Raw genomic sequence first — 10,925 nt, 5'->3', positions numbered from 1 at the left:
TAAATGAGTTTGAATTGTTCAATTTTTATCATGAAATTGTACTTTAATTGGTCATTTTATTAAGATACCCTTTAAATGTAGTTGGAATATATCATAGCAATTCTTTTACAAGTTACATGCTTGAATGAAATCTAAACATATAAAACTCGAACGTGCAATGCCCTATAACAAAGGAAATTATGTTGAAGTATATAAGTATGTACCTTTAATAAAATTTGTAATTTTTAACATTTTTAGAATGATTAATATTTTGTTTTATAGTTTGATTAGGATTTTTTTTAGATTGGTTGTTGCAGTTGTTTGTAATAAATTTTATTTCAAGGAAATATATATAAAATACTCTAAATTTAACTCTTTCCATCTTATTTAATCTAGGAAGATTAAACTCAATTAGTTAATGATATATTTAGTTCTAACGTTTACTCATTTTATCATTTTGACTCTCAACCTTCAAATTTTCTTTAAATTGCTTTTTTAGAAGGAAAAGTTGATTGACTTTTAAAATTGTATCAACACAGATGCGACAAGTCGTGCGGCAATTCCCATGTAATTGACAAAAATTCAAAAGTATAGGGGCTAAACTTTAAGTTTGTAAAGAGTAAAGGGATTTATAGGGTATTTTAACCTAAAACTAAATAAGCACACAATTCCCCTAACCGAAATTTACCCGTCAAAAGAAAAAACAGTTACTAGGGTTAACGAATCAGAAAAGAAGCCATCTTGGTTTCATCATTTTGTTCATTAATTATAATATATAAAATAAAACCGAAAGCCATGCATCCTTCCCACTTCTCCTTCCAAGAACTGAAGCTTCAATCCATTTGCAGAAAAGAAAATCAGTAAGTGGTCAGGCTCCTGCAATCAAGAAACCCTCTTTGTTTGCCTTTTTTTTTTTTCTTTAAATTACTCATATACCTTGTGGTGTTTTCTTGAAGCAGTCAGCAGCTTTGCATTTCCAATGGCGGTGAGGCCTCCAAACACCGTTAGCTTTCTATTGGATTATAGACATCGTGTCTACTTGTGCTGCAATTGCCAGACCCACGTTCTCAATGCCTCCCATAACAACCCCCCTCTCCCTGTATGTCTTTATATCTCTCTCTCTATATATATAGGCATGGTGGTGATACTGTCACTCTCTCTCTTTCTTTTGATCTGCTCCTTTGTATTTGTTTGTTATGCCTATGGACTGTGTTGGGTTTAGTTCCATGGCATTTCTGTTGGTACATATTGGCCTGGTGGTGATACTGTTAATATTTTTCTTCCTTTTTAGGGTTTTAGAGTTTAATCTTGGTTCCAGAATTGATGTTGACGGTGCTCTCTGTCTATTAATAAAATAGACTTATATGCAAGAACATCATAGACTGGTGTGTCTTGCAAGAACATTTGAAAAGCATGCTTGTTTTGAACAAAAATATTTCAGGTACGAGGGATGGAAGTTGATGGACTTATATGCAAAGAGACCGTAAGATATATCTTTACTTGTGTAATAATTCAATCACCCAAATTATTTACATTTTAACTGTGTCCATTGATAATATAGTTTCAATGTGTGGGAGGATCACATCATGACTAGTAGATTTGTCGATGGTTTGCCCGTAGTGAATGTCCATTGCAGTAACTGTAACCACTCCCTTGGCGATAAATTTGTAAGCTCTTTACAAATACACGTACACATACATTACACATACACATGGTATGTTATGTGGCGCACTTTGTGCTTTTCAGATTTTGGGTGATCATCAAGTTGCGAACACACCTTGGCATGGATTTTACAAGTTTGAAAAATCGTTTTTTTTCCATACGTAAGTTTAAAATATTGAACCGAGAAATTATTTAGAAAATATATTATTATTTTATTGGAATAAAATGGTGGGTGCATGCATGCAGTGATTCGTTGCTGTATTGGGATGGAAGGTCTATTGTTTTGGCTGACGACTACGAGCGAATTGACGACGAGTTGATGTAAGCCAAATCTTGAGTATTAAGGAATAAAAGAAAGTGTTATAGTTACTGGTAGTTAATAGTTAAGTAATGGTTAGCTGTTAGCAGTTAATTAGTTGTTAGTAGTTATTGTCGTTACTCTTTATTGTTCAAGTCTGTATAAATACAGTAGCTGGTTGTTCAGCTAAACAATATGGAATTAATCTTCTTCTCTTCTTCTTGAATTGTATTTCTCATTATGGTATCTGAGCCATAATTTTTTTTTCTCATGGCGACTGAAGCTGTTTCGGGTAATGTAGATGAGAATCGGCAGTCGTTTAATACTGCTGCTCATGCAGATGGTTCTTCACACAATCCTGGCAATGCTTCTATGAGGAAGATTCAGCAGTTTCCTAAGCATGATACTGTGAAACTTGGTGAACATAACTTTCTTTTGTGGAAGCAACAAGTCTTGTCGATTCTTGAAGGATATGGCTTGCATGAGTTTGTTCTTGGAACTGTTAGTGTTCCTCCACAATCAGTTGTTGATAAAGACGGTAATCTTGTTCCCAATCCTGAATTCTTGTTTCATAAACAACAGGATAAGTTGTTAGCTTCTTGGCTGCTGACTACCATTGGTGATGAGATCTTGGTTCATCTCACTGCTGCTCGTTCTACTTTTGATGTTTGGAATACTGTTGTCCGTCGTTTTGTCTCAAAATCTGTTTTGACAGTGTCCACCTTACGACACTCTTTGTATTCTCAGAAAAAGGGCCAATTAACTGTAAAAGAATACTTGGCAAAGATCAAGAGTTTGTGTGATACTCTGACCGCTGCAGGAAATACTGTTTCTGAACAATAACATATTTGTATTATTCTTGTTGGTCTGCTTGTAGAGTTTGAGTCGATTCGGATTGTGGCTTCTGCAATGCGGGTTCCTCTTGATCTTCTTACAGAAATGCTCGCTGACTGTGAAGCTTGCCAACAAGAGTTAGTTTCCAACGTGTCTTTTCAGGCTAATATTGTTCAGCAACGTGGTGGCGCTGATGACACCATTAGTAAAAGTGATAGGGGATCTCGACCACCTTACAGAGGTAATGGAAGATTTTCTCGAGATAGAGGTTGAGGAAGAAAGTTCAGTAATACTAAACCTCAATGTCAGTTGTGTGGACGAGTTGGTCATACTGTCCAGAAATGCTATTATCGCTTTGATGAGAATTTTAAGGGGGTTTTTGACCAGCCTATGCAGACTCATTGTCATCAATTTCAGGGGACTTCAACTTCTTGTGCTGGGCATCACTGCTGCTCTCATAGGACTGCTCCAACTGATTCTGCTGCGAGTTCCAATCACAGATCATGTTCTTCAAATCCTGTGAACCTGACAGTATGGTACCCCGATTCAGGCGCATCCAATCATGTTACTAATGATTTGGATAACTTATAGGGTGCAGCTCCCTATACAGGTAACCACAGGCTTTACATGGGGAATGGGGTCTCTGTACCTGTAGCTCATGTTGGCTCAGGTCTTCTTCAAACTGCTAATAGAGTTTTTCATTTGCACAATATCTTGCATGTTCCTCGTATTTGTAAAAATCGACTGTCTGTAGCTCAATTTGCAAAAATAATCAGGTTTATTTTGAGTTTCATCCTATTCATTGCTTTGTGAAGGATGTCAAGATAGGGAGCGGCTTATTGGTGGTCACATTCATAATGGTCTGTACAGATTTGACATGTCAGCCTTCCAAGAATCCAAAGCTGTTGTTCCGTCTCCAGCCACTGCTCATATTACTAACCTGGCACTTCCTGCTTCTAGTAGTCTTGTTTCTTATTTGTGGCACAGAAGACTTGGCCACCCGTGTGATAAGACTGTTGCTATAGTGCTTCGAAAATGAAATGTAATTGTAAACAAGTCTCAGCTGAGCTCAGTTTGTTCAGCTTGTCAACTTGGAAAATTTCATAAGCTCCATTTTCCCCCTTCTTCTACTGTGTATTCGGCTCCTTTTGAACTTGTTGTTGCTGATATTTGGCGGCCAGCTTCTGTATCTTCTGAAGGACATTCTTACTATATTTCATTTGTTGATGCTTATTCCAGATTTACTTGGCTTTATCTTATTAAACATAAGTCTGAGGCTCTTGCAAAGTTTCTACATCTTCAAAAATTTATTGAAGTTCAATTTGGCTGTAAGGTAAAGGTGCTTCAAACTGACTGGGGGGAGAGTTTCGGTCTTTTCCTCAAGCACTTTCTTAATTGGGAATACATCATCACCTTTCTTGCCCGCACACCTAGGAGCAGAATGGCTTAGTCGAAAGGAAACACAGGCATATAGTTGATGTTGGCCTGACGTTATTGGCTCAAGCGAATGCTCCTAAGCCTCTATGGGTGCATGCTTTTATCACTGCCGTTCACCTCATTAATAGGCTCCCAACACCTGTTCTTAATAGAAAGTCTCCATATGAGCTATTGTACAAGTCTGTACTTGCTTACATGCATCTCAAAGTTTTTGGTTGTTGATGTTACCCTTATCTCAGGCCTTTCAACTCTAATAAGTTGCAATATCATTCCAGGCCATGTGTCTTTCTTGGTTATAGTCCTGTTCACAAGGGGTATAAGTGCCTTGATGATAATCGTAAGATGTTTATTTCCCGACATGTGACATTTGATGAAACATGTTTTCCTTTTTCTGCTCGCTCGGACAGTGGTTCTGTTCTCCATGGGATTTGCCCTCAGTTTTTGCATCAACAAACTCATGTCCCAGTACTGGTGTCTTCTGATCGACCTATAAGTCTAGTTACCTCTACTCTGTTTGTTTCTTGTAATTCTCCAGCTTTGCAGCCTGGATCCACTGGTGTTTCTGTTTCAATTGATGCAGCTAGCTGTAGTTATTCTGCCTCTTCTTCTACACCACTTCCTCCTCAAGCTGACGCATGTTCTAATTCCCATTCAGCTCCTAGCAGTACTCAGATTGTTGAGGAGGTGGTTGCTCCTCTTGTCAATGTGCATCCCATGCAAACCAAGGCCAAAAGTGGCATTTTCAAACCCCGTCTTTTTTCAGCTGAGCTGCATGATACTGAACCTGCCATAATTGCTGAGGCATTTTCTTCCAAAGAGTGGACTCTCGCTGCCCAACAGGAATATGATGCTTTGATGAAGAACAATACCTGGGATTTGGTTCCTCTACCTGCCAATAGGAGAGCAGTGGGGTGCAAGTGGATATTCAAGCTTAAGCGTCGTTCGGATGGGTCTATTGCTCAATATAAGGGTCGTTTAGTGGTCAAAGGTTATCTCCAAGAAGCTGGAATCGACTTCCATGAAACTTTCAGCCCAGTTGTAAAACCAATCACAATTCGTGTTGTTCTAGCTTTAGCAATGAAGTTTGGCTGGCAATTACGACAAATTGACATCAATAATGCCTTTCTTAACGGTGACTTAACTTAAGAGATCTACATGGTTCAACCTCCTGGCTTTGAGCAGCATCATGGTAGTCAGAATTTGGTATGTCGATTAAAGAAGGCGCTGTATGGCCTTAAACAGGCACCACGCGCTTGGTTTTCCAAACTTAGAGACTTCTTACTTACTTCTCGGTTTGTGCTAGCAAAGTCAGATGGCTCTTTGTTTGTTCGAAACACTGGAGGTATGTTGCTTTATATGCTTGTCTATGTCGATGACATCATTTTCACCGGTAATCATCAAGGCAGTATTGATGAATTTGTCGCAACCTTGGATACACAATTTTCTTTGAAGGATTTTGGGCCTCTTAGTTATTTCCTAGGTATTGAAGTCTTGCCTACTACTAATGGGTTGTTCTTAAGTCAACGCAAATATATCCTTGACCTTTTAAAGAGAGCTCAAATGGAGTGTGCAAAGGGTTCTCCTACTCCCATGGCTACTTCGACACGTTTATCTCAACATGATGGTAGTGCAATTGAAAATGAGTCTGACTATAGAAGCATTGTGGGTGCCCTTCAGTATGTTCTTATCACTCGGCCTGACATTACATTTGCTGTTAATAAAGTCTGTCAATTCATGCATCAGCCTCTTGACCAGCATTTTAAGGCTGTAAAATAAATTCTTCGATATCTTCAAAATACTGTGGAGTATGGTCTTCATTTTACTGCTGCTACCCACTTGGATCTAGTTGGTTTTTCTGATGCGAACTGGGGTACTGACATCGACGATAGGCGGTCCACTACAGGTTTCTGTGTGTTTTTTGGTGGTAACCCTGTGGCCTGGGGATCCAAGAAGTAACTCGTTGTCTCCAGATCCATTGCCGAGGCTGAGTATCGAGGACTTGCTCATGTTGTTACTGAAATAGTGTGGCTCGAGTCTCTCTTGTCTGAGTTGCATATTGTTCCTTCCAAGAAAGCTACCGTGTGGTGAGATAATTCTGGGGTAGTTGTTGTGTCAGCCAATCCAGTGTTGCATTCAAAATTCAAGCACGTGGAGTTGGATTTATTTTTTGTTAGGGAAAAGGTTGCTGCTGGACAGTTGCTTGTAGGGCATGTCCCAGCTTAGGATCAAGTAGCAGATATTTTCACTAAGCCCTTGTTTGCTCATATGCTTACAAAATTTCGATCATGTCTCAAAGTTCTTTCCAAACAGGAACCAACTACAGAGGTCAAGTAGCTAGAGGCATATTAAGGAATAAAAGAAAGTGTTATAGTTACTGGTAGTTAATAGTTAAGCAATGGTTAGCTGTTAGCAGTTACTGTCGTTACTCTTTATTGTTCAGGTCTGTATAAATACAGTAGCTGGTTGTTCAGCTAAACAATATGGAATTAATCTTCTTCTCTTCTTCTTGAATTGTGTTTCTCATTATTGACAAAAAAAAATTATGTCAAAAGAAATATATAAACTAAAAGGAAACATCAAAATTTAATCATTTTAATGAAGTGTTAATTTTATTAAAACGATAATTTTCGGTCTACAAAATCTAGAAAATGGGTTTGAGAGTCGGTTACGTATGAGAAATGATTAACACCCTCATAACACCCAAAATTGGTACCTAGTTGATTACTTGATTTTTTATGTTGAAAATTGAAAATTCAAAGAGAATTTAAAATACGATCCCTTTTTGCATGATGTTATTTGATTAAAATATCGCTAACTAAATTAAACTTTATGGAAAATGCATTATTTCAAGTTAATTGAGAAGAAAAGATCATGCCTTGTAAGTTAGGACACGATGCCTCGAATCCTCGAAAACAAGAATAATCGCCATTTGATTATTACCTAAATCTTATGTTTTCATTTTAAATAGGATTTTCAATTACTTCTATTCTAGGATGAGCCCATACTCTGTAAGTTAGGAACAAGACTCCTCGAATTCCAAAAATAATGAACATTGCCTCGATTTTAATTACCAAATACACGTCGTATAAAAACGAACCTAACATTTAATGCGACATGCAATTAATTTATTCGATTGTCGGTATAAAAATGAATGAATATTTAAACATGTTGTATAATATGATAGTGGCAAAAATAAAGTAACTCATGTGGGTAAAAACAATGATAATAAAATAATAAAAAAGTAGTGGGGAAAAATTTTAGTCGATTAATAATACTACTTAATAATGGTAATAATAGTAAAATAATAGGAGAAAATATAATAATGCTATGATCATGATTGTGCAATATTAGGAATGAAAAATGTTAAACATAAAACATTGATTAGCAACAACAATCATTTAACAACAACATCAACATCTAAAAATAAAGAAAAAAGAAAAACTAAAATGAAATGATCAAGAAACTTAAGGAAAAAAATGCAAGTTAGGAAATTCAAGGGAAAAAATATAAATAAGGAAACTAAAAGTGCTGAAATCAAAGAACAGAAAGTAAAGGGGTGAAATTAAATAAATAAAAGACTCAAATGAAACTTAAATAAAAATTAAAGTAGGAATTGCAAAGAACAAATAAAGCAAAATAAAATGATTAAATTAGAAAATGCGAAAATGAATAGAGACCAAAAGGGAAATTATCCCCACCATATTACATGTGTCATTCCCTTAGTGGGTCAACAGTAAGTCAATGGACTAAATTGCACCTAAACAAAATAAGAGCGGTAAAAATAAAATAAAATAAAAACAATATACGCTGAAATTGCAAGATAGCCAAAAAGTGGAATGACTAAAATAGAAATTAGACCCTTCCCTTGAAAACACGTAGATCTTGCATGGATCCGGATTGGGTCATTGGGTTAGACCCAAAACGACGCCATTTTGGGGTTTGAAAGTTAAGCCCAAAACAACGTCGTTTCAGAGGGCTATATAAACCAAAAAAAAATCATTTGTGAGCAATTTTTTTTAAATTTCCTTTCACTCATTTTTTTTCTCTCAAACTCTCCACCTTGTCCGGCCATGGGATGATGGGCCTTTGTCGTGGCCATCGGTCATCAGCAACGGATACCATCGCCTTCAGTGGCAGGAGTTCCCCAAAATAGGCCATTTTGACCCCATTTTCGAGTAGAATACAGATCTGGGGTTTAAATCCCCAGAAATTTGGTCGATGTTTGACCAAAGGAAAAGAAATCTTTTGGTTTCTCATTTTTCCAACGAGGCCTTCAACGGAACCCTAGAGGTTCTGAGGCTTCTTGAGTTGGAAAAAAGGGCTTTATGACGGCGCTATAACAGGTAAAAAAAATGAATTAGCGTTTTATTCTTTTTTTATAGTTGCTTCGAAATAAAAAAAATAAAAGAGCTACCTTTTTGGAACTCTGTTCTTTTTTTGTATTATATTAATGATCTCCTATTTTTGTTACAAGGTGGCTTTGGCTTTATAGCCGAATATTACAACATATTTTTTATGTTTTGTTTGTTTCTGTCATTCTCTGCTTCTGCATCTCTATCCTCTGTTCTTTGTCTTCTTTCTCTTTTTGCAGGTTGTGGTGGCGAGAAATGGTGTTCGCTAACATGGCAAAGGGGCAGCAGCGCTGATAGCTTAGGGTCTTAGGGCTTCTGATTTTATTTTTCTTTTTTTTTTAGGTTTTGGGCTTGGATGTTTGGGCTTGTCTGTTCTTGTAAATGGACTTGGACTTTTTATTTTTATTTTTTTTCTGTTTGGGTCGAATGAACTTCGACCACTACAACACTTATGATGATTATTCATAAGAAGATACGGATGACATAATAGCTTCCTAGAATTTCATGATGCAGAAGAAGATACGAATGACATAGTAGCTTGCTAGAATTCTACCTTTTGTTTGGATTAATGTAAAACATTCCCTCGAGAAACTCTTCCTAGTTTCAACACGTCTTTCGGGATGTTGGGTGATTCTCCCCTCAAAAATTTGTCTCTTAAATCATTTCGATCATAAGTTTCCCATGGAAATCTTCCTGTAATGATTTCAATCACGATGCAATCCAACAACCATATATCCAATGCACAAGAAAGCCACGGGATTCCTCCAAAGAAAGGAACAGTATTGGAATTGCCTATAGTTCTCTTACTGTCAGAGTAGGTATGTCTGCAAGGAATCTTCAAAACAATAAGTCAAATGGAAAGACACAGATGAGTGGTCGTGAAGCTTAGAGAAAAGATGCCTTAAGTGGAGGAGACTCACAAGGTTTCAATCAATCAAGTCTTTCTGTTGACACGTGTGCTGTAGAAAAAAACATAGGTATATAATTAAGATAAATGTAAAACTTAGATACCAATAGGATCAAAAGAACCTCAATTATCAAATTGAATAATCTGACCTGTTTTCTCATTGAGCGAAGGGTAAGAAATAAATCAGATTGATTTTTTGATCAAAAGCACTATGTGAAATCTTTTGGTTTTCCTCTTTCTCTATCCCTATTCCAAAGATACAAGATTTGAATCAATAAGGAACCTTTTCTGGGGTCTTGCTTAAGAATAAGAAAGAGGAATCTCATGTAAATACTGTGGAATAAGGTTTGACTCGAAATCAAAAATCTTTAGAGTAGGTAAACTGGTACTGATGTCCGCGCGCAACTAACTAAAAATTTTTGACTAAGGCAAATGCACCTATCAATTAATAGTATAGCTATGTTGAGAAAAAATATCGTTCCCACAAAGACCAAAAGTACTAGGAATTATTGTCTTTTTATTATTTAATCGAATAATTTGAGTGATGGATTAAAAACTAAAATTAACTAAATTAATTAACTAATGAACAAGACAAAGAACAAAAACACGAAAATAGTCGAATAACAATCAAGAAGTGAAACAATATCCAGGAAAGAATTGAACTAGATTTCATTTGTCACTATCAATCTAAACGACGCAATTTCTTTACTTAATAACTTGATACATAGAAATCCCTAAATTATGCCAATATCTTTTTATAGCATTAGAGCAACTGACTTTAGGTTGATTAATTGAAATTTCTTTCTAATTAAAGCCTCTATCATCACATTAACTTGATTTATGGATTCCCCTATTAGATTTGACTCTAATCCAGTAGATTTATGTCGCCTTATTCCTAGGATTGCATGCAAATCCACTCAATTACGCAATCTCCACTCAATTTCCAGGGTGTTGGGTGATTCTCCCCTCAACATCTTGTCTCTTAAATCATCTCGATCATAAGTGTCTCAAGGAAATCTTCCTGTAATGATTTCAACCACGATGCAACCCAACGACCATATATCCGATGCACTACTAACTTCCCCAACAATTGATTCAAGAGGTATGTAATACCTTGTACCCCAAACCTTGTATCTTTTACTCGTTGTTTAATTAACTCAAAATCGGTAATATTTAGAGTAGGTAAATCGGTACCATGTTAAGGAGGGAAAGACAAAATATTACCTAGTTTTAGATTAGAGTGAATGAGCCCTTTCTCATGAATGTCCAAAAGCCCTTCCAATATCATTTGGGTATAACAATTAGCATCCCTTTCTAGGATTTTACCACCATACTTGTTCATCAAGTATATTAAATTTTTTATATTATATTCTTTTTTACAAAATTTTTAAATTATATAATACATCAAAATACTAAAAATATTAAAATAAATATTTCCCAACAAGTTAAAAATAAA

The 10,925-nt window shown here is 36.2% G+C and overlaps 1 long non-coding RNA gene across 7 annotated transcripts; it reads left to right on the top strand.

The window, feature by feature from the left end:
- The first annotated feature begins 687 nt into the window (after positions 1-687).
- LOC107960516 (uncharacterized) lies at positions 688-4,006 on the top strand. Of its 7 annotated transcripts, XR_005930352.1 has the most exons (10): positions 688-839; positions 939-1,078; positions 1,271-1,462; positions 1,541-1,646; positions 1,726-1,802; positions 1,888-1,962; positions 2,223-2,477; positions 2,817-3,014; positions 3,191-3,383; positions 3,589-4,006. It is a non-coding gene; the product is annotated as an uncharacterized lncRNA (long non-coding RNA). The 7 variants fall into 7 exon arrangements; XR_005930349.1 differs by having other exon boundaries at positions 1,421-1,462; positions 2,817-3,383; XR_005930354.1 differs by having other exon boundaries at positions 1,271-1,420; positions 2,817-3,383.
- The last annotated feature ends 6,919 nt before the right edge of the window (positions 4,007-10,925 follow it).

Source organism: Gossypium hirsutum, chromosome A07, assembly GCF_007990345.1.
Source record: "Gossypium hirsutum isolate 1008001.06 chromosome A07, Gossypium_hirsutum_v2.1, whole genome shotgun sequence".
NCBI classification, from domain to species: domain Eukaryota; kingdom Viridiplantae; phylum Streptophyta; class Magnoliopsida; order Malvales; family Malvaceae; genus Gossypium; species Gossypium hirsutum.
This window is presented reverse-complemented; position numbering and strand designations above follow the sequence as displayed.